This window comes from Scyliorhinus torazame, chromosome 6 (genome assembly GCF_047496885.1).
Source record: "Scyliorhinus torazame isolate Kashiwa2021f chromosome 6, sScyTor2.1, whole genome shotgun sequence".
NCBI lineage: Eukaryota > Metazoa > Chordata > Chondrichthyes > Carcharhiniformes > Scyliorhinidae > Scyliorhinus > Scyliorhinus torazame.
This window is the reverse complement of record NC_092712.1, coordinates 261,006,198-261,026,850: the sequence shown is the minus strand read 5'-3', so window position 1 is coordinate 261,026,850 and position 20,653 is coordinate 261,006,198. Positions and strand designations below refer to the sequence as shown.

Sequence of the window (20,653 nt, the reverse complement as noted above, 5' to 3'; positions counted from 1 at the left end):
GAAATGTAGATGATCTAATCATGGCGTTTGTGTGTGTGTGTGTGGGGGGGGGGTAAGAACCCGAGAATTCCAAAACCGACACTGCAAAGAATGAAAATCAAAGGTGGCTTGGCCTTACCGAACCTACAATACTACCACTGGGCAGCAACGGTGAAGAGTGAGGGGATGGGTACAAGAACCCGACTCCAGTCGACGTGATGTATTTAGATTTCCAGACGGCCTTTGACAAGGTGCCGCACAGGAGATTGTCAAATAAAGAGCCCATGGTGTTATGGGTAAGATCCTGGCATGGATAGGGGATTGGCTGACTGGCAGAAGGCAGAGAGTGGGGATAAAAGGGTCTTTTTTAGGATGGCAGCCGGTGACTATTGGTGTGACTGAGGGGTCTGTGCTGGGATCACAACTTTTCACAAATCACATTAATGATCTGGAAGAAGGAAATCAAGGCACTGTTGCTAAGTTTGCAGGTGATACAAAGAACTGTAGAGGGACAGGTAGTATTGAGGAAGCAAGGGGGCTGCAGAAAGATTTGGACAAGCTAGGAGAGTGGACAATAAAGTGACAAATGAAATACAATGTGGAAAAGTGTGAGGTCATGCACTTTGGAAGGAGGAATTTAGGCATAGACTATTTTCTAAATGGGGAAATGCTTAGGAAATCAGAAGCACAAAGGGACTTGGGAGTCCTTGTTCATGATTCTCTTAAGGTTAACGGGCAGGTTCAGTTGACAGTTAAGAAGGCAAATGCAATGTTAGCATTCATGTCAAGGGGGCTAGAATACAAAGCTAGGGATTTACTTCTGAGTCTGTATAAGGCTCTGGTCAGACCTCATTTGGAGTATTGTGAGCAGTTTTGGACCCCGTATCGAAGGAAGGATGTGCTTGCCTTGGAAAGGGTCCAGAGGAGGTCCAAAAGAATGATCCCTGGAATGAACAGCTTGTCGTATGAGGAACAGTTGCGGACTCTGGGTCTGTACTCGTTGGAGTTTAGAAGGATGAGGGGGTATTATTGAAACTTACAGGATACTGCGAAGCCTGTATCCACTTGTAGGAAAAACTAGAACCAGAGGACGCCAGCTCAGACTAAAGGGACGATCCTTTAAAACAGAGATAAGGAGGAATTTCTTCAGCCAGAGGGTGGTGAATCTGTGGAACACTTTGCTGCAGAAGGCTGTGGTGGCCAAATCACTGAGACAGAGATAGATAGGTTCTTGATTAATAAGGGGATCAGGGGTTATGGGGATAGGGCAAGAGAATTGGGATGAAAAAAATATCAGCCATGATTGAATGGTGGAGCAGATTCGATGGGCCGAGTGGCCTAATTCTGTTCCTATGACCTATGGTCTCATGGACTCAGAATGGGCACGGATGGAGACCTCCTGTAAAGGAATGACCCTCCGGGCCCTGGCTACAGCAGTAATCCCATCCCCCTCAACAAATTACACAAGCCCAGTGGTAGCGGCCAAGCTGAAAATGTGGGCCCAACTGACAGCACTTCAGGCAAACTAAGATGTACCCCAAGGCCCCCATCTATTGCAATCACAAATTCCCCCCAGCCATGCTAGACACCACCTTCAAAAGATGGCGATGAGACAGGGGCGCACTGATGGTCAGGAACTTTTACTTAGGGAACAGACTGACGACACTGGACGAACAGACGAAGAAGTGGAGACTACCGAAAGGACAGGAAATGAGGCACCTGCAAATAAAACACTTCCTCCGCAAAGAGACAGTAGGGTACCCCGGGGCACCAGAAACCACATTATTAGAGGACCTGATAGGCACAAGCAGCAAAGAAGGGGGGGCTATGTGGGAAAATATACCGACAGTTGCTGGACAGAGCCTGAATACTACTGGACGAGACCAGACAAAAATGGGAGGACGAGCTGAGGACAGAGGGAGGGTGGGGTCTCTAGAGCAAAGCACTGATCAGGGCTCAGCCTAATGCAGCTCAAAGTGGTGCACAGAGCACACCTGACCAGAACCCGAATGAGCAGGTTCTTCCCGGAGGTGGAGAATAAATGTGAGCGGTGCCAGAGGGGCCCGGCCAACCACACACATGATATGGGCTTGTCCCAAACTTGCTGGGTTCTGGACAGTCTTCTCCGAGGCAATGTCCAAGGTTGTGGGGGTGAGGGTGAAGCCATGCCCAATTGTGGCAATCTTAGGGGTATCGGAGCAACCAGAGCTACACATGGGGAGGAGGGCCGGCGCCCTAGCTTTCGCTTCCCTAATCGCACGCCGGAGAATCCTGCTCGGCTGGCTATCAGCAGCACTCACCACAGCTGCAGACTCGCTTGCTGACCACTCGGAATTTCTCCATCTGGAGAAGATGGAGTATGCCATCGGAGGAAGGCTTCTTAGATGCATGGGGGCAATTCGTCGGTTTGTTCCAAAACCTGTTCGAGGCCAGCAATGGAGAGTAAGATAGGAAAATAGGAGAGATAGAAAGAAAAAAAGAGGAAGGACGAGGGGAAAACAAAGACAGAGGGGAAACCAAAGGAACGTGCAACCGGGGGGGGGGGGAGAAAGAGGAAAGGCTGTAAATCACAAAAAGGGAACAACGGAGTGGGGTTGCCCCCCCTCCCCGATCGCAAGGCAAACACAGCCGAAGTCAAGGGGGGGGGGGGGGGGGGGGGGGGGGAGAAAAGGGAGGACACAAGAACACAAGAGAGGGAAGGGGGATAGGGAGAGCGGGGCAGGGAGAGACCACAGGCTGAGCCAGAGGGCGGCAAAATGAATGTACATGAAGTAAATTAATGGAAGGACAGGATAAACCTTTCTGTATAATACAATAAACTAACGCGGCAAAAAATGTATATAACTGTTGATAAATGTGGAAAATGCCAATAAAAAGATTTCCCCCCCAAAAAACATATTAGCAGATGCGGGGGGAGATATATTTTACTAACGAGTGTTAGAAGGAATACCGGTGGTGCTGGTGAAAGTGTACACCCCGAATTGGGATGATACAGTTTAATGAAACAGTTGCTGGCAAGGATACGGGACCAAGGCACCCATCAGCTTACAATGGGAGGAGACATGAATTGTGTGCTTGACCCATGGGAGATCGTTCTAGGCCAAAATAACTTGTCCCGGGGGATGTATAGCAAAGGCGTTAATTGCTTTTTAAAAATAAATTTAGCGTATCCAATTATTTTTTCCCAATAAAGGGGCAATTTAGCATAGCCAATCCATCAACCTTACACATTTTTGGGATTGTGGGGGTGAAACCCACGCAGACACGGGGAGAATGTGCAAACTCCACACGAACAGTGAGCCAGGGCCAGGATCGAACCTGGGACCTCGGCATTGTGTTAATTGCTTTTGTGGAATAAACGGGGAGGGACAGACACGTGGCGGTTAAGACACCCGGGAAAAAAAAGAGCTCTTATTCTTCTCCTCGGTACACAATGTTTTTCCCAGGATTGACTATTTTGTCACACGCTAGTGGCAGGAGTGAAGAAATCAGAGTACTCAGTCGTGGTCATTGCAGACCATGCCCCATATCGGATGGACCTTGAGTTGGGGGTAGATAACGGGCATCAAAAGGGGTGCGGCTGGATGTGGGTCTGCTAGTGGGCATTGGGTTCTGTGCAAGGATCTCAAGGGCTATCCAGGATTATATTTTGAACAATGCTAATGGGGAGGTCTCTCCCTCGACACTATGGGAAGCACTGAAGGTTGCAATTAGAGGAGAAATTATATCTTTCATGGCCCATGTAGAGCTGGATGCAAAGAGGGAGCTGGAAAAAATAGTAGACGATATTATATCGGTAGATTGTAAGTACACGGTAGATTGTAAGTACAGTCCATCTCAAGAACTATTAGCGGAGAGGAGAAAGCTGCAAAAGCAGTTTAATCTGATCACTACGATCTAAACCTCCACAGGTTGGGAAAGATATGGTGGAATTCCTGGGTGAGTTGGAGTTTCCAAAGGTGGAAGTGGAGTTACAAAGGGACATTGGTGCTCTGCTGCAGTTTTTTATCATAGAATTTACAGTGCAGAAGGAGGCCATTCGGCCCATCGAGTCTGCACCAGCTCTTGGAAAGAGCACCCTACCCAAGGTCAACACCTCCACCCTATCTCCACAACCCAGTAACCCCACCTAACACTAAGGGCAATTTTGGACACTAAGGGCAATTTATCATGGCCAATCCACCTAACCTGCACATCTTTGGACTGTTGGAGGAAACCGGAGCACCCGGAGGAAACCCACGCACACACGGGGAGGATGTGCAGACTCCGCACAGACAGTGACCCAAGCCGAAATCAAACCTGGAACCCTGGAGCTGTGAAGCAATTGTGCTATCCACAATGCTACCGTGCTGGATGAGACCAAACAGGCACTGAAACTGATGCAGTCGGGGAAGGCACCGGGGCCCATAAATTCATAGACCCATTAGCCCTTCTTTTGTTAGGGATGTTCAGGGACTCCTTGGAGAAAAGCGCTTTCCCACAAATGCTGACACAGACTTTGATTTCCCTGCTCTTGAAAAAAGACAAGGACCCCTGAAACTATGGGTCATATCGACCAATCTCCCTATTAAATTTAGACGCGAAGCTGTTCGCTAAGGTGTTGGCATTAAGACTGGAAGCTTGCCTGCCAGAGGTGGTGGGGAAAGACCAAATGGGTTTCAATGCTGAAAAGATCCTCGAGTGGTTCAGAGATTCGGATGAGCTTTGCGTTCGGGTGGAAGCAGAGTCTGTGAGGGGAGCAAGCCTAGCGGCGCTGTTATCAGCTCCGTTACCGGTAGTACCAATAAAACACTTATCTAACTCGGTAGTAGTGGTGACATTAAAAATTTGGAAGCAACTCCACCATCATTTTAACTTGAGGGCTGACCCTCATCTGTGTAAATCAATTATTTGAACGTGCTAGGTCGGATGTGTAATTTAGGGAATGGAAGGATAAAGGTTTAGAGAAATTAGGAAACTTATTTTTAGAACGTCGGTTCGCTAGCTTAGGGGAACCGAAAGAAAAATATGGACTCTCAGATGCGGATGGGTTCAGTATCTCCAGGTGCGCAGCAGGGTCAAAAAATACTTTTCAGCCTTTCCGATGAAGGAGTCTTCAAACCGTAGCTGAGAGGATCTTATCCTTCTCTGGTTCGGAGGTGGCGAGCACTTTGGGTATATACCAGATGATGGGGAGAAGACGGGTATGAAGACAAAGTGAACGGAGGAGCTGGGACCAATCTTGGAGGAGGTTTGGAGTGAGGCACTGAGGTGAGTGAACTTGATCTCGTCTTGTACGAGACTGAGTCTTATCCAGCTGAAAGTTGTGTTCCAGGAACATCTTATGAAGGCTAGAATGAGTCATTTTTTTTGCAGGGGTGGATGATAGATGCGATCGGTGTCTGAAGGGCCCACACATCATGCACACATATTGTCATACTCAAAGCTGGTAGACTTCTGGAGGTCCTTTTTTGAGGCTGTTGGCAATCCTGAACATTGGGTTGGAGCCTTGCCCATTGGTCATGTTTTCTTTTGTTTTGGTTGTGCCAGAACTCCAGATGTGGGCTGATGTCCTGGCCTTTGCCTCATTGGTGGCAAGGAGGTGGATCCTCATGGGCTGGAGGACGACTACACCACCAAGCACCTTGGCGCGGCTGGGTGACTTGGGAGTTTTTACACCTCAAGAAGGGTTTTACCACAGATGGTGGCTGTTTATACTGTACTTTAAAGAGCTGGTCACTGCTAACTGTTAGGAGGTGGGGGATAGGGTGGGTTCGGGGGATTTAGTAACTAAGTTCTACCATTGTAAGGGAAGATGGGGGTGGGGGGGGGGACTCTTACAATTTAATTGCTATTCTGTGTTTTTATAGGTTTTGTATTAAAGTTATCGAAAATTTCAATAAAAATATTTCCAAAACAAAAAACATGAACACAAAAAAAAGCCAGTTTGCACAATTAATACAGTATACTTTGTTCTCAGTGCATAATAAAGCTCTGTAATGTTGTGACCAAGTTGTACGATGAAGGGCAGCTGACAGGTCCCATTTTACATTCAAATAAATGTTACATTCAAATGTGTCGACAGTGGCAGTAGGTAAGAATTATACAGAAACTGCCTTCATCTCTGAAAACTAGGTATCCCCCATACAATCACTTTTCAATAGCAAATGAAAGGGGGATACATTTTCAGTAGGCCCTTCTTTGTGGATTATGCATTGTTTATTCTGTTTCAGAATGAATGGAAATGTCCAAATGTGTATGGGGCCTGCAGGAGGGTATATATACAGGTTGCATTTTTCATTGACACAATACTTTCTCAGCATCAAAGTTTTATTTTAGTTTCTGCAGAGTAAGGAGACATCAATATTTACATATGTCAATTCTGAAGAATTATCATATTAGAATCAAAACCATAACTCTGTTTCTCTGCTAAGTTTTCCGAGCAATTAGTTTTTATTTCAGAGCTCCAGCATCCACAAAGTTCATGCATAGGCTCTGAGGCCTGGGATATGAAAACCAATTTTAGATCATGAGTTTGTGGGCATGCATTTTTTGTTTTTATCTCGATCAAGTTTCCTGTTTAGTAACTGAGCTGAACTGATAGATTTGCACTGCAGTACATCAAGCTAGCTGAAAATTTAATCACTGGATTGATGCAGGGTTTATGTATAACTATTCAAGATGCCAACATTCACAATATAGGACAACCTTTTTTTGGCAATTATTATTGCTTTGTGACTTTATAATCTATTTTTGTAATTTATTTTGGAAAATGCAATGTTTTCTCGGAGGAAGAAACTGCCATTTTGTTAGAAAAGAGGTGAGTAAGCAAAAGTAACAAGAGAACCCCAGAGATGCCAGGACATCATAAATGAGCTGCATTTGAAATGGGGAAACCTGATGGTCACATTTACCTGAACACTTCATGTGTAAAAAATGAAGGTTCTAATTCAACTCACTAATCAGTGTAAGGCTGTTACTGCTACTTTTTGCACAGATGCAAGTCAATTTTGAATACAAAATTAGTAATATATTCTGATCATTTTGTACATTAAAGTCAAGCAATGCAAGATTCCCACTAGGAGGCTGATTGCATTTGTAGAACTCCCAGTAAAGTTAAAAAGTGCTTAGATGGTCTGCAGGATCACTTTTTTTTGTAAAACATTTTATTAAGGTATTTGTAATTTTATAATAATAACAGTAAACACAAAACACAAATATAAACATAGTGCATAAACCATCTCCTTCCCAAACAAATCCCACCTATCCTAAACAGAAAATAGCCTAACTCCTCCCCCCCCATTCTTATTGCCTCTGCTGACATTTAGTTTTCCCCGAAGAAGTCGACAAACGGCTCCCACCTCCAGACGAACCGTAGCATTGACCCTCTCAAGGCAAACTTAATTTTCTCAAGTCTGTGAAACCTGGCCAAGTCGCTAACCCAGATCTCTGATTTTGGGGGCTTCGAGTCCCTCCATGCTAGCAATATCTGTCTCTGGGCTACCAAGGAGGCAAAGGTCAAGGCGTCAGCCTCTCTCGCCCCCTGGACTCCCGGATCTTCCGACACTCCAAAAATCGCCACCTCTGGACTCGGTAAACCCTTGTTTTTAGCACCGTGGACATGATCTCTGCAAATCCCTGCCGGAATCCCCCAAGCTTCGGACATGCCCAGAACATATGGACATGATTTGTTGGCCCTCCCGCACACCTGTCCTCTATCCCAAAAAACTTGTTCATCCGGGCCACCGTCATTTGTGCCCGGTGAACAACCTTAAATTGTAGCAGGCTGAGCCTGGCACATGATGAGGACATGTTGACTCTGCTCAAAGCACCTGCCCCAGACCTGCCTCTATTTTTCCCCCTAGCTCTTCTTCCCATTTGCACTTTAGCTCCTCTATCCGAGTTACCTCCGACTCCATGAGTTCTTTATAGATATCCAAGACCTTCCCCTCTCCCACCCCCGTTCTTGAAACTATCCTGTCCTGTGTCCCCCCGTGGCGGTAGGAGCGGAAAGGTCGAAACCTTCCTTCGTAAAAAGTCCCATGTCTGCAGATATCTAAACCCATTCCCTCCCGGCAATTCAAATTTCTCCTCTAAATCCTCCAAACAGGGAGAGCTCCCATCTATGAATAAATCTCCCATCCTCTTGATCCCTGCTCTCTGCCATCTCCGAAACCCCCCATCTAAGCTTCCGCGGAACAATCCGATGTTTGTTACAAATTGGAGCCCAGACCGATGCTTCCTCCACTGCCCCCAGACTCTCAGGGCCGCCACTACCACCAGGCTTATGGAGTATCAGGCCGGTGAGAACGGCTGAGGTGCCGTTATCAATGCCCCCAGACTTGTGTCCTTACATGATGCCGCCTCCACACCTGACCCCCACCCCCACCCACTTCTTCATCATGGCTATGTTTGCCACCCAGTATTAGTTGCTAAAGGCCTGCTGGATCTCTGATCACTTATAAATTGAGTCTTTTAATGTCTTAAGATAAAGAAGATTTGGCAATTGCCTTAATATGAAAACATGGACGGCACGTGGCACAGTGGTTAGCACTGGGACTACAGCGCTGAGGACCCAGGTGCGAATCCCGGCCCTGGGTCACTGTCCGTTTGGAGTTTGCACATTCTCCCCGTGTCTGCGTGGGTTTCACCCCCACAACCCAAAGATGTGCAGGTTAGATGGACTGGCTACGCTAAATTGCCCCTTAATTGGGAAAAAAAAATATTTGGGTACTCTAAATTTTTAAAAAGTAATATTAAAGCATTAATATCTGGAGGACACAGCTTTGCACAGACTATAAAAGCACACCTCGATACAGCTCTCTCTGGCAGGCAGAGTGTAAGCAACAACCAGTCAAGGCTCACAATTTAGCTTGGATTATTCCAGCTGCACTTTGCACTCTACATCTGTCAGTGTCAGACTTGGAGTGTTGTTAAACCGCAGCCTAAAGTCTGCTCTTGCCATCACTGACATGAGATTAAAAAGGCAATTATACATCATCTCACAAGCAATTTGATTTTGAAAAGGATTAGGACAGAACATAGTTTCAATTATACTGATGTATTACATAATTTATCTAACCAGTGGAGGATCCTTGTTAAACACTACATGAACATTTAATGGAACATGCCATTTAAATACATATTTAAAAGCAGAATTATTCTTCAGCTTTGTTCATCCACTTGTGAAATGTAATTAAAAGTGGAAATTGACAAACAATTCCATATGCTGAATTAGTAAGAGATGAAATCAAATGTGTTGTTTAATAAAGGATGCATTTAAATTCATTTACAAACTACTTTTAATTTGTACATCAGACCACACTTGTTAGAAAAATAATAAAATTAAATTTGTGTCAGGTGTGGAAACAGGACATAAAAAATGTAACGATAATGGCAGCAATACCGTTGAATATTTTTAAATTTACAAACAGGAAAAGCATGTTCACACATTGCATCTTTTTCAATTAAACAAAAGCTTGGGGGACAGCCATGCCCTGTTTCATTGCCCATGGCAATGCCTTGACCAGAGTCAAACTGCCTGGTTCGAATTTAAACAAAAAACCTGGCAGTTCACTGTTCCCTGGTGCATTCGCCATGGCAACACCTCTACCAGTCCTCTTGCTAACTAATCAGCACACTAGTTTCATGCAGTATAAATTGTTGTTTCCTTTTCATTTGGTATTCTTGTGAATCTGTCCTGAGGAGTGCGAGATGAATAGCTTCAACAGTATGTCTCTTTGTTTCAGCAATACTCAGAGACAATTTGTAAATTTGGAAGGTGAAACAGTGAACCAAATTTAAAGTGTTCTTCACACACAATTTGTCAAAGGCAGTGGCCCAGATCCCCATCGCTTCTATCCAGAACAAATTGTGCGCACATTTTCTTGCCAACACCACAGTACTTTCTTATTTCATGTTCCACTATCAGTGGCTACTCCTTCAGCCAACATGCTGCCATTTGTTGGAACTACCTCCCTCACCACATCCTTTAAAAAGCTCCACTGCAATCATCATTGCTGCCTCCTAACCTCTTTTCTTCTTGTTCACTTTGTGACTGACTTCCAAAATTTGCAGAGGATGTGTGAGAAGTCTGGGAAATGGATGGCATTCATGATGGCTCTAAATGTAGTCATTATTTTAGTGCTGAGGGCATGTCTAGCTCAAATGGCTCTACAGCTGGTTTGTGATGCAGAGCAAGGCCAGCAGCGTAGGTTTAATTCCCGCACCAGCTGAGGTCATTCATGAGGGCCCGCCTTCTCAACCCTTCCCCTCGCCGGAGATGTGGTGATCGCCAGGTTAAATCACCACCAGTCAGCTCTCTCCCTCAAAGGGGAAAGCAACTGATGGTCATCTGGGACTATGGCAACTTTGCCATGACCTTGTGTTGTTAATAGAATCAAAAACAACATTGCTGATTGCTGGCAAACCATCTGATTGGTCAACGGAAGCTGGAATGAATGAGAAACCAAAAATGCATTTGTCATATTACTTTTTGCCAGCTGGATTGAGCAATTTCTCTTGCTTTTTTAAACCCACAAACCAAATTGTTCTCTGGATTTTCTTTGATGATGGGCAAGGATTTTCGCTTTTAGGAGTGGCCTCCAAAGTAGTCGGTTCAGGTTTTAGCACAAGCATAACTGGTCTTTCCAAGTCAATTTTATCAATTATACCCTCAGTCTGTACAATATAATTCCGCTTATATCCTTTCATTTACAGCATGGGCACTTGTCTAGGCTTAAGATTTATTTCAGCTTTGCATCCCCACTACCTCCTGGAGGTGCACCCGGACACCCTTTGCATTACCGAGCTTCAGGCTGAATAGAATTTGTACATGCTTTCATACAACCATCCACAGGGTTTTTGATTGGCTACCTTCCTAATACTGGTCCAGATAAACGTAATGCTGCAAAGCAAATTATGGCCAGCAAATGAGAAACCTTTATCCATAACAACAATTACAGAAAATGATTTTGTCTGATCTTTGTATTTTACTTGGACATGTATTTTACCAACGATTAGCAGTCAAAATGTAGTATAACTTTTTAGTAAATTGTCAGGATTTTTGAAGGCAAATTTTCTGAAACTTTTCCTCATTTTTGGTGGTGATAGTTTTGGAGCCCTAATTTCTATTTCAATCATATTTAATACTTTTAATCCAGAAGGAGATCACAATTTCAATTGCCCTTTGCCGGTAATGGATTGTGCAAAGAAGTGTGTTTCTTCTTCATTCAGTTCAATTGGTGTAGTTTCTTCTTCAGGTTCATCATTGGAATGAAAATAATGGGCGCTGGACTTATGACTCTTTTTTTGGTCCTTCAGTGCTATACATAATGACTTGGGGCCCTCGACCCACCATCTCCAACTAGCTGCACCTACTGGCTTCTGACAACGCAGCTAAATTGGCTGAAACCATGTAATTTAGACAGTTACCTTTCTTACAATCACATTGATTATTTTTGCCACACTGACACGGCTAACTAACTCTGTTTACTCTCTTGGGGATTTCCAGTGGCGTAATGATGGAAGAAAAGGTGCACAAGGTGGCTTCAACTGGAGTACTCTACTTTTTGCCCCTTTTCTTGGTGCCACAGGTTGTTTATTCTTCGAAAACCCATATGGTTATCGGAATTATTGGCGACACAGTGGGTAGCACTGCTGCCTTACAGCGCGAGGGACCCAGGTTCAATTCCGACCATGGGTGGATGGCTATGCAGAGTTTACATGTTCTCCCCGTATCTCCGTGGGTTTCCTCCCGGTGCTCCTGTTTCTTCCCACAGTCCAAAGATGTGCAGGTTAGGTGGACTGGCCATGTTAAATTGTCCAAGGTTGGGTGGGATTATGGAGTTACAAGGATAGGGAGGGGCCGCGGCCCGAGATAGGGTCATCATTCTGTTTGGTGCAGACTCGATGGGATGAATTGCTTCCTTCTGCACTATGATAAAGTCAGGATTCTATGATAACGGTCTTTTATGACTGAAATGCCTAAAAAAAGCAAGAAAAGAAAGCTTGCAATAGAAACTTGATGACGGTGTCTTGAGGCCTCAGCCACTCGGAGCTCAACGTCAAGTCAAATGGCGGAGTCAGTTTCTGTTTCGCCGTCCACTCCACTAATGGCCAAGGTTCTTTCTGATATCGTGGCGAAGGAATTTGAGAAGCACCGCAAATTGTGTTGGATGATCTCAAAAGATCAATTGAAAAGGCCTTGGACCCTATTCGAGCAGCTCTGGGGAAACCAAATCGGACCGTTGAAGTCCAGGGAGCCACAATCCAAAATATGGAGGTAGCCTTATTGGACCACAGCGATTGGATTACCACGTTGGAATCCAAATGGACTTCGGTGACCGAAACAAATAGATCACTGAGGGCCAAGGTGAATTACCTCGAAAACAGGTCCAAGAGGCAAATTATCAGGATTGTGGGATTGCCGGAGGGGATTGAGGGCCCTACTCCAATAGAATACTTAGGCATGTTCTGCAAAATGGTGGGCGAGGGTGGATTCACATCCTTGCCTGAATTGGACTGAACCCATCGCACACTTTGGCCAAAGCCTTGTCCTGAAGACCCATTGCATGCGGTGATAGTGAGAAGGTTTGTGATGGGCAAGGGAACACTGATTTTAAGTGGGAAGTTCACTACATCAGGTCTTATCAGGACATGGGTACAGAGTTAGCAAAGAGAATTGCAAAGTTTGAGAAAAAAAACTATTTCTTTGACACGCTCGGGGAGGCTAACTTTTTTGTTAAAAAAATGCAAGTTGGAAGGGGGCACAGTGGCTAGCGCTGCTGACTCACGGCACAGAGGACCCGGGTCGATCCTGGCCCGAGTCACTGCCCGTGTGGAGTTTGCACATTCTCCCTCTATCTGCGTGGATCTAACCCCCACAACCCAAAGACGTGCAGGGTTGGTGGATTGGCCATGCTAAATTGCCCCTTAATTGGAAGAAAATGAATAGGGTACTTTAAATTTATTAAAAAATAACACAAGTTGGGTGCGTTGTAATTTGTTTTTTGGCTCTGTTGATGGGAATGTTGTATTGTTATATTGTTGGGGTTTCATGTTTGTTCTTATTTTTTCTTGTTCTTGTTGAGGTTAAGTTCTTAGGCCTTGAATAGAATTGGTGTTTTATACCAAGTGGGGTTCTGTTCTTTGTATTGATATATAGCTTTCTTTCGGCACACAAGTTAAGTGGGTTTTGGGTATTTTGTTATTTATATCTATTTTTATTTTTCTCCAGTTAGGAGTGTCCCTGTTAACTTAGGCAGCATGGTAGCACAAGTGGATAGCATTGTGGCTTCACAGCACCAGGGTCCCAGGTTCGATTCCCCACTGGGTCGCTGTCTGCACGTTCTCCCCGTGTGTGCATGGGTTTCCTCCGGGTGCTCCAGTTTCCTCCCACAGTCCAAAGACGTGCAGGGTAGGTGGATTGGCCATGATAAATTGCCCTTAGTGACCAAAAAGGTTAGATGGGGTTATTGGGATACAGGGATAGGGTGGAAGTGAGGGTTTAAGTGGGTCGGTGCAGACTCGATGGGCCAAATGGCCTCCTTCTGCACTGTATGTTCTATGTTTAGGAGTTAGATAACGACAGCGGTTTTGGAGGGTTCATTGCAGTTCATTATAGTAGTTTTTTTAGATAATGAGCTTAGAGTTTTTGTTTTGTTAAACGTAGGTTTTAGTATTAGGGTAAGTTTGTGTTTGCCTCTCTTCTATTTGTATTCGGGTGTGGTCGCTTTCAACGGTATTGATTTTGTTGGGAAGGAGTGGGGGTAGTTTGCTGACTATGTCTGTTGATTTTCCTTTGCCCAGTCTTTTGACTTGGTTTTGTGGCCATCTTGGGTGGATCATTTTGCTTTACCTTATCAGTGTCCCTTGGTTAATTTATCTTGGTGCAAATGGCTGACTCTATATTTGTTTTTTGGGGGGGGGGGGCGGAGAAAGAGAGAGAGCTCCAATTTGTTTGGTCACCTGGAACGTTAGGAGTTTGAATGGTCCAGTGAAAATATCGAAGGTATTTGCTCATCTTAAGAGTTTAAGTACCAATGTAGTGTTTTTGCAAGAGACCCATTTGCAGGTCAGAGATCAAGTAGGCTGCACAAGAAGTGGGTAGGGCATGTTTTTCATTCTGGTTTTGATAGCGTGGCCAGGGGTACGACGATTCTAATTAATAAAAAGGTTCCATTTTCCACCTCATAAAATTATAGCCGACCCCAACAGCAATATGTTGTTGTCTGTGGCTTCCTGGTAAGCATCCCGGTTGTCATGGTTAACATTTACACCCCCAACTGGGATGATACAAATTTTATTAATTCCCTGCTGCTGGCCTCTCTCCCCAATCTAGACTTGAATCAGCTTATTTTAGGTGGGGACCCGAATTGTGTCTTGGACCCGAGATTGGATCTTTCCAAGCCTAAATCTCTTGCTCCAGCATGGATGGATATAATACATGGTGAACTTGTTTCTAGAATTGCTCAGTTCTGTGAAATAGACTGAAAAACATGGAGAATTAGGTCAAAAATGAACAGAAGGTCTTATCCCAGAGGTATTTTGTTAAACGTGGAAAATACATTCTAGAAAAGGAAGCAGGTCATTTAATTAGTTTGTGGCTATTATTAAAATTGAAGTCTGAAAAAGGATCATTAATAGAAAGCTGAATCTGGCTGTCCTTCATACCAAATTCAACCCAAATAAAAACTTATAAAAACTATCTGCGCAGAACAGAATCAAAGATTTGTTTTCAATTCAGTTCCAATTGATTATTCTTGCAAACATTCTATTATTTTCATAATATTTAGAAATACAGATAATAGTTAATTCTCTTGGTATTGAACAGAGTGCAAACCTGGTGTAACCTGCAGATAAAGTGGAGTTAGAAGTTTGGGATATTTGGAACAGAGCTCTGGATAATACAGTCACCATTTTCAAGTTACATACTTTGTCTTTATTTTTGTATCATATTTTCAGCTTATAATAGCAAAACGTACACAATTTTGGAGAGAAGTAAACTAGTTGCAGCAAAGGAGCTTCTCTGCAATAGAGGCTGAAACAAAAAAACAGGGGCTTGGTCTTATCCTCATTTTCTGAGGCAAAAATACTCTGTGGGACGTTTACCAAGTGAAGCAAATGGAAACGTTTTTGGGCAATTAACAAGATCACCATTGTCATCTGGTTGAGTATTTGCATTATTGTGTCACGTGGCTATGCTCCTTATTTTTGAAAATATGATTTTTCAACTGACTGAAAATTATGAAATTTAAACCGAGACAGAGCAGGCTGCAAGGTCACATTCCAAGGTGAAGTTGAGAAACAAACAAATCACCCAGGACAAAAGGAAGATATGTAATAGGGCTTAAGTAGGGTGGTCTTTCCAAGGGCCGGTGCAGATGGGATGGGCCGAATGGCCTCCTTCTGCACTGTAAGTTCTATGATCTATGACCTCTACCAGCAAACTGATATCTCGCAATAATTGCAATATCTTCTACATCTGACTGCATCCAAGAAACCATCTAACCCAAATTGGCTGCAACATTTAAAATCCGTGCCTCAAGGACAATCAAAGGACACTTAACCATATATTCTTTTACTTTTTTTTTTATTGGACTCTAACTCCCCTCATTTCTAATAACTGTGTATGTGTTTGTGGTCCTGAATGACTGATAGGCCGAATGCTTGACACCACGTTTTTATTATTTTTCTCTGGTTTAGCGGTTAATAAACTTGCTCTTTTGACTCAAGAAAATTTTATTTGATTGGCTCCTTAATGCTCATAGCTTACAGAGTTAAATACATTCTGATTTCGAAATAGCTTATCTCTGAAAAAGAGAATTAAACTTTGTGACCAGCCAAGAAGCTAATTCACCCCTTCTCACCCGGTTGTAACAATAGCTCTTCATTATGATTAATTTTCATGATTGCAGTGGAGATATTAGAACCCTGATTATGGAGATATTCTGATACCAGAGAATCTTTCAGCTGATTAGCTCAGAATACTGTTCCAAGAATAACATGTTGCTCAAGGATTGTAGCCAAGACTTTAATTCATTACGATTTCCATCTCTTGAACTTTATTCAATATCTGCTGCACAGCCATTTAAGCAAATTGTAAAAAACTGAAAATGCTGGAAAGACCCAACAGGTCTGGCGGCATCTGTGGAGAGAGAGACAGAGCTAATGTTTCAAGGTGTTATGATTTCTTCAGAGCTAAAGAGAGAAATGTGATAGCTTTTATACGGTTTAAAAGGTGCAGCAAAATAGGTCAGGGTTAGATCGGAGCTTAGGAGAGAATTTTCAAAGATGTCATGAGCACAAGACAAAGGAATGTTAAAGGCTAAAGAAGGTGCTGAAAACGGGATAAAGTAATCTGTTAATAGCAGAACAAGTGACAGATGGTCCTGTGTGCATGTGTGTGGGGGGAGGGGGAGAAAACAGGGGTGGGGGGGGGGATTAAAAAAGGAGATCAAGATGGAGGAGAGAGTTTATGGTTTGAAGTTGTTCAACTAAATGTTAAGTCCAGAAGGCTGTAAAGTGCCTAATTGGAAGAGGTGCTGTTCCTCCAGTCTGCATTCAGCTTCATTGGAACATTGTAGCGGGCCAAATACAGACATTTTTGTGCATGAAACATAGAATTTACAGTGCAGGAGGCCATTTGGCCCATCGAGACTGCACCAGCTCTTGGAGAGAGCACCCTACCCAAGGTCAACACCTCCACCCAATCCCCATAACCCAGTAACCCCACCCAACACTAAGGGCAATTTTGGACACTAAGGGCAATTTATCATGGCCAATCCACCTAACCTGCACATCTTTGGACTGTGGGAGGAAACCGGAGCACCCGGAGGAAACCCACGCACACACGGGGAGGATGTGCAGACTCCGCACAGACAGTGACCCAAGCCGGAATCGAACCTGGGACCCTGGTGCTGTGAAGCAATTGTGCTATCCACAATGCTACCGTGCTTGCCAGAAAGCAAGATCGCGAGTTGAAATGCCGAGAGGCAGCAAATTTGCGGTCATGTTTATATACTGAGTGAAGGCGTTCCGCAAAGCAGTCACCCAATTTGTGTTTAGTTTCCCCAAAGCACAGACCACCACATTGGGAGCAGTGAATACCGTAAACATGTGAACATACAAATTACGAGTAAGCCACTCACCGCCCCCCCCCCCCACCCTCTGTGTCTGCTCCGTCATTCAATAAGATCATGGTTGATTTGTTTGCAACTTGAACCCCACATTCCTGCCAAACCCCAATAACCTTTCACCAACGTTTGAATCAAGAATCTATCTAGCTTTTTCTTAAAAATATTCAAAGATTCTGCTTCTCCTGCCTTTTGAGGAAGAAAGTTCAGAGACTGACAACGCTCAGAGATATGGTCTTAAATGAGCAACCCCTTATTTTTAAAATAGTTTGAGATTCTCCGACAACAGGAAACATCCTCTCTACATCCACCCTGGAAATACCCCTCAGGATCTTAAAGATTTCAATCAATTTGGCTCTTATTCTTCTAAACTCAAGTGGATAAGAATCCAACCTCTCCAACCTTTTCTCATAAGACAACCTGCCCATTCCTGATATTAGTCGAATAAAGTTTCTCTGAACTGCTTCTAACGCATTTACATCCTGCCTTAAATATGGAAACCAGTACTGTACACAATACTCCAGATATGGTCTCATCAATGCCCTTTAAAACTGAAGCATAACCTCTCTACTTTAGTAATCAATTCCCCTCACAATAAACAACATTTTATTAGCTTTCCTAATTATTTGCTGTACCTATATTCCAGCCTTTTGCGATTCATGCACTAGGACACCCAGATCCCTCTGCATCTCAAGAGCTCTGTAAACTTTCACCATTTAGATACTAAGCTTCTTTCTTATTCTGCCAAAATGGATAATTTCTCATTTGCCCACATTACACTCCATTTGCCAGATTGTTCCCAAATCACTTAACCTATGTTCTTTAGTAGCTTCATATCAATACCACATTCCCGGTGATTGTAATTTTCCTGAGTTACTGCTTTTTCTGGGATGCTACTTGTGTCCATGTAGTGGAGACACATGCAAAATACCTGTTTAATTCATCCGCCACAGTCCTAGTTTCCATCACCAATTCCTAGACGCACTTTATATAGAACCAATGTTCACTTTGTTAACTTTTCTTATTTAATTATCTATAGAAACTCCACTTTTATACTACAGGCTAGATTTCTATTGTACTCTAATTTTTCCCCTCCTTAACAATCTTTTTCTCATTCTTTGATGGTTTACATATTATTTCCAATCTTCTGACCTGCCATTCATCTTTGCGCATATTTACACTTTATATTGTCTCATCGAGTTAACCACAAATGATGGGCCCTTCCCTTGAAATTTTTCTTTCTCATTTGAATGTGTTTATTCTGTATATTTTGAAATATCCTTCAAATCACTGCTACTGAACATCTACTGATCTATCACTTAAGCATATTTGCCAGTTCGCTTTAGCTAGATCTGCTTTCATGCCCTATTAATTGCCTTTATTTAACTTTAAAATACTAGTCTTGGACAAAGTCTCCTCTCCCTCAAATGGAACGTGACATTCAAACATATTGTGATTGCTGCTACCTAGGGGTGGCTTCACGATGAGGTTATCAATCCTATCTCATTGCGCCATACCACATCCAGTATAGTGTGCCCTCTGGTTGGTTCCAGAACGTGCTGTTCCAAGAAACTATCCCGGAAATGTTCTATGAACCCCTCATCTACACTACCTTGGCCTATCTGATTTTTTCAATATATATATAGATTAAATTCCCCCATGATTATTGCAGATTGAAGAAGGTGCAAGTGAAACACTGCTTCACCTTGGGGCTTTGGATGGTGAGGAGGGAGGAAGGGGCAGGTGTTGTACCTTCTGCGATTGCATGTGAAGGTGCCGTGGAAAGGGGATGAGGAGTTGAGGGTGATGGAGCAGTGGGGTAGAGTGTCACAGAGAATGCTGACAGGGGTAGGGCGAGGGAAATGTGGCTGGCAGTGGCTTCATGTGGAGTTGGCAGAAATGGCAGATGATGATCCTTTGAATGTGGAGCCTGGTGGGGTGTAAAGTGAGGACATGGGGGACCCTATCATGGTTCTGAGAGGGAGGGGAAGGGGTGAGGGAAGAGGTGCAGGAGATGGGTCTGACATGGTTGAGCACTCAGTCAACAACAATGAGGGGGAACTATCAGTTCAGGAAAAAGCAAGACATGTCAGGAAGGTAGCATCATTGGAACAGATGCGACGGAGGTGGAGAAACTGAGAAATGGGATGGTGTCATTACATGAAGCAGGGTGTGAGGGCTGTAGTCAAGGTAGCTTTGGGAGTTGGTGGGCTTGTAATGAATATCGGTAGTCAGCCTATCACCTGAAATGGAGATAGAGGTTTTAAGGAAGCGAAGTGTTGGTGATGGACCACCTGAAGGTGAGTGAAGGGTCGAACTTGGAAGCAAAATCGATTAATTTTTCCTGGTCCAGCTGAGAGTCTGAAGTGGCATCAACACAGTCACAGTTTGCCTGGAAAGTCTTCATTTAAAAAAAAAAGTTATTCCCTTCTCAATGTTACAAAGCCAATGGTCAGAGTGGACAGGGCAAGCCCTTAATCCATCTCCTTGCTTGCTCCAAAAATCAATTCAAATTGAATTCAATTCATGGTCCCCACAAGAGAACCATACAAGATGCAAGCTGACAAGAAAAGGCATTGCACCTGATATTTGGCTTGATCCTATGCTTGATCTTAGCCAAAAGGTCAAGAAGCTAAAGTCTTCATTTTGCAGCAAGTCTTTCGGATTTGTTTATTTTGAAACTGAATTTTCTGCTGTGCCACCTTTGAATCTCAAGGATTCATTCAGTCATCATACTGTTTCTTACTGTGAAATACATACTGTAAGAAAGTCTGCCTATAATGAAAACATATTTAACTTATACAGGGTGAGACAACAAAATCTGTAGATCACATTCCACATTTTACTGCTTTGTGGCAGGGAGGAAAAAGCGGAGGAGGATGAGAGAGATGTAAATATGCCTGTACACCTGTGAATATAAATTTAGAGTACCTAATTCCCCCCCCCCCCCCCCCCCCCCAATTAAGGAGCAACTTAGTGTGGCCAATCCACCTACCGTGCAGATCTTTGGGTTGTGGGGGGTAAGGCCCACACAAGCAAGGGAGAATGTGCAAACAGTGACCTGGGGCCAGGATCAAACCCCCACCCCACCGGCAGAAAGGTCCATTCTAACTGGCAAACAAACAGAACCAGTTACATGTCCTAGGGCTCTGCCGGGGCATGCACAAGCAAACAAGTAAAACCCCACCAAAAATGGAAACAACCAAGATGCCAAGGGGACACCTAAACAGGGGAGGAGAAGGAGAGGGAGAGCGGGGCTTCCCAACACCCAGGGGGTGGGGTGAGGGATTCTATTCATATGTAAACATTCAATGATTTATTTCTGTAAACAATGTAAAAACTGCAAATCTCAATAAAAATATATATATTTAAAAGTATTCAATTTTATAGCAGGTTCAATAGAAATACAAATCAAAAAGCAGAAATAATGTGGGTGCTGGTGGTCCAAAATAAAAACAGAAAATGCTGGAAAAAACAAAAAAAAAGTTATAGGCAAGAAATTGAAACAAAATGGGGATAGAAGTTATGGTCTAAAATTGTTGAGTTCAATGCGGAGAACA

The 20,653-nt window shown here is 43.7% G+C and overlaps 1 protein-coding gene and 1 pseudogene across 5 annotated transcripts in view; both read right to left on the bottom strand.

The window, feature by feature from the left end:
- dtnbp1a (dystrobrevin binding protein 1a) overlaps window positions 1-20,653 on the bottom strand; it is a 368,840-nt gene that overhangs the window by 135,051 nt on the left and 213,136 nt on the right. The window lies entirely within an intron of this gene.
- Window positions 19,512-19,729, bottom strand: LOC140425890 (U2 spliceosomal RNA; annotated as a pseudogene).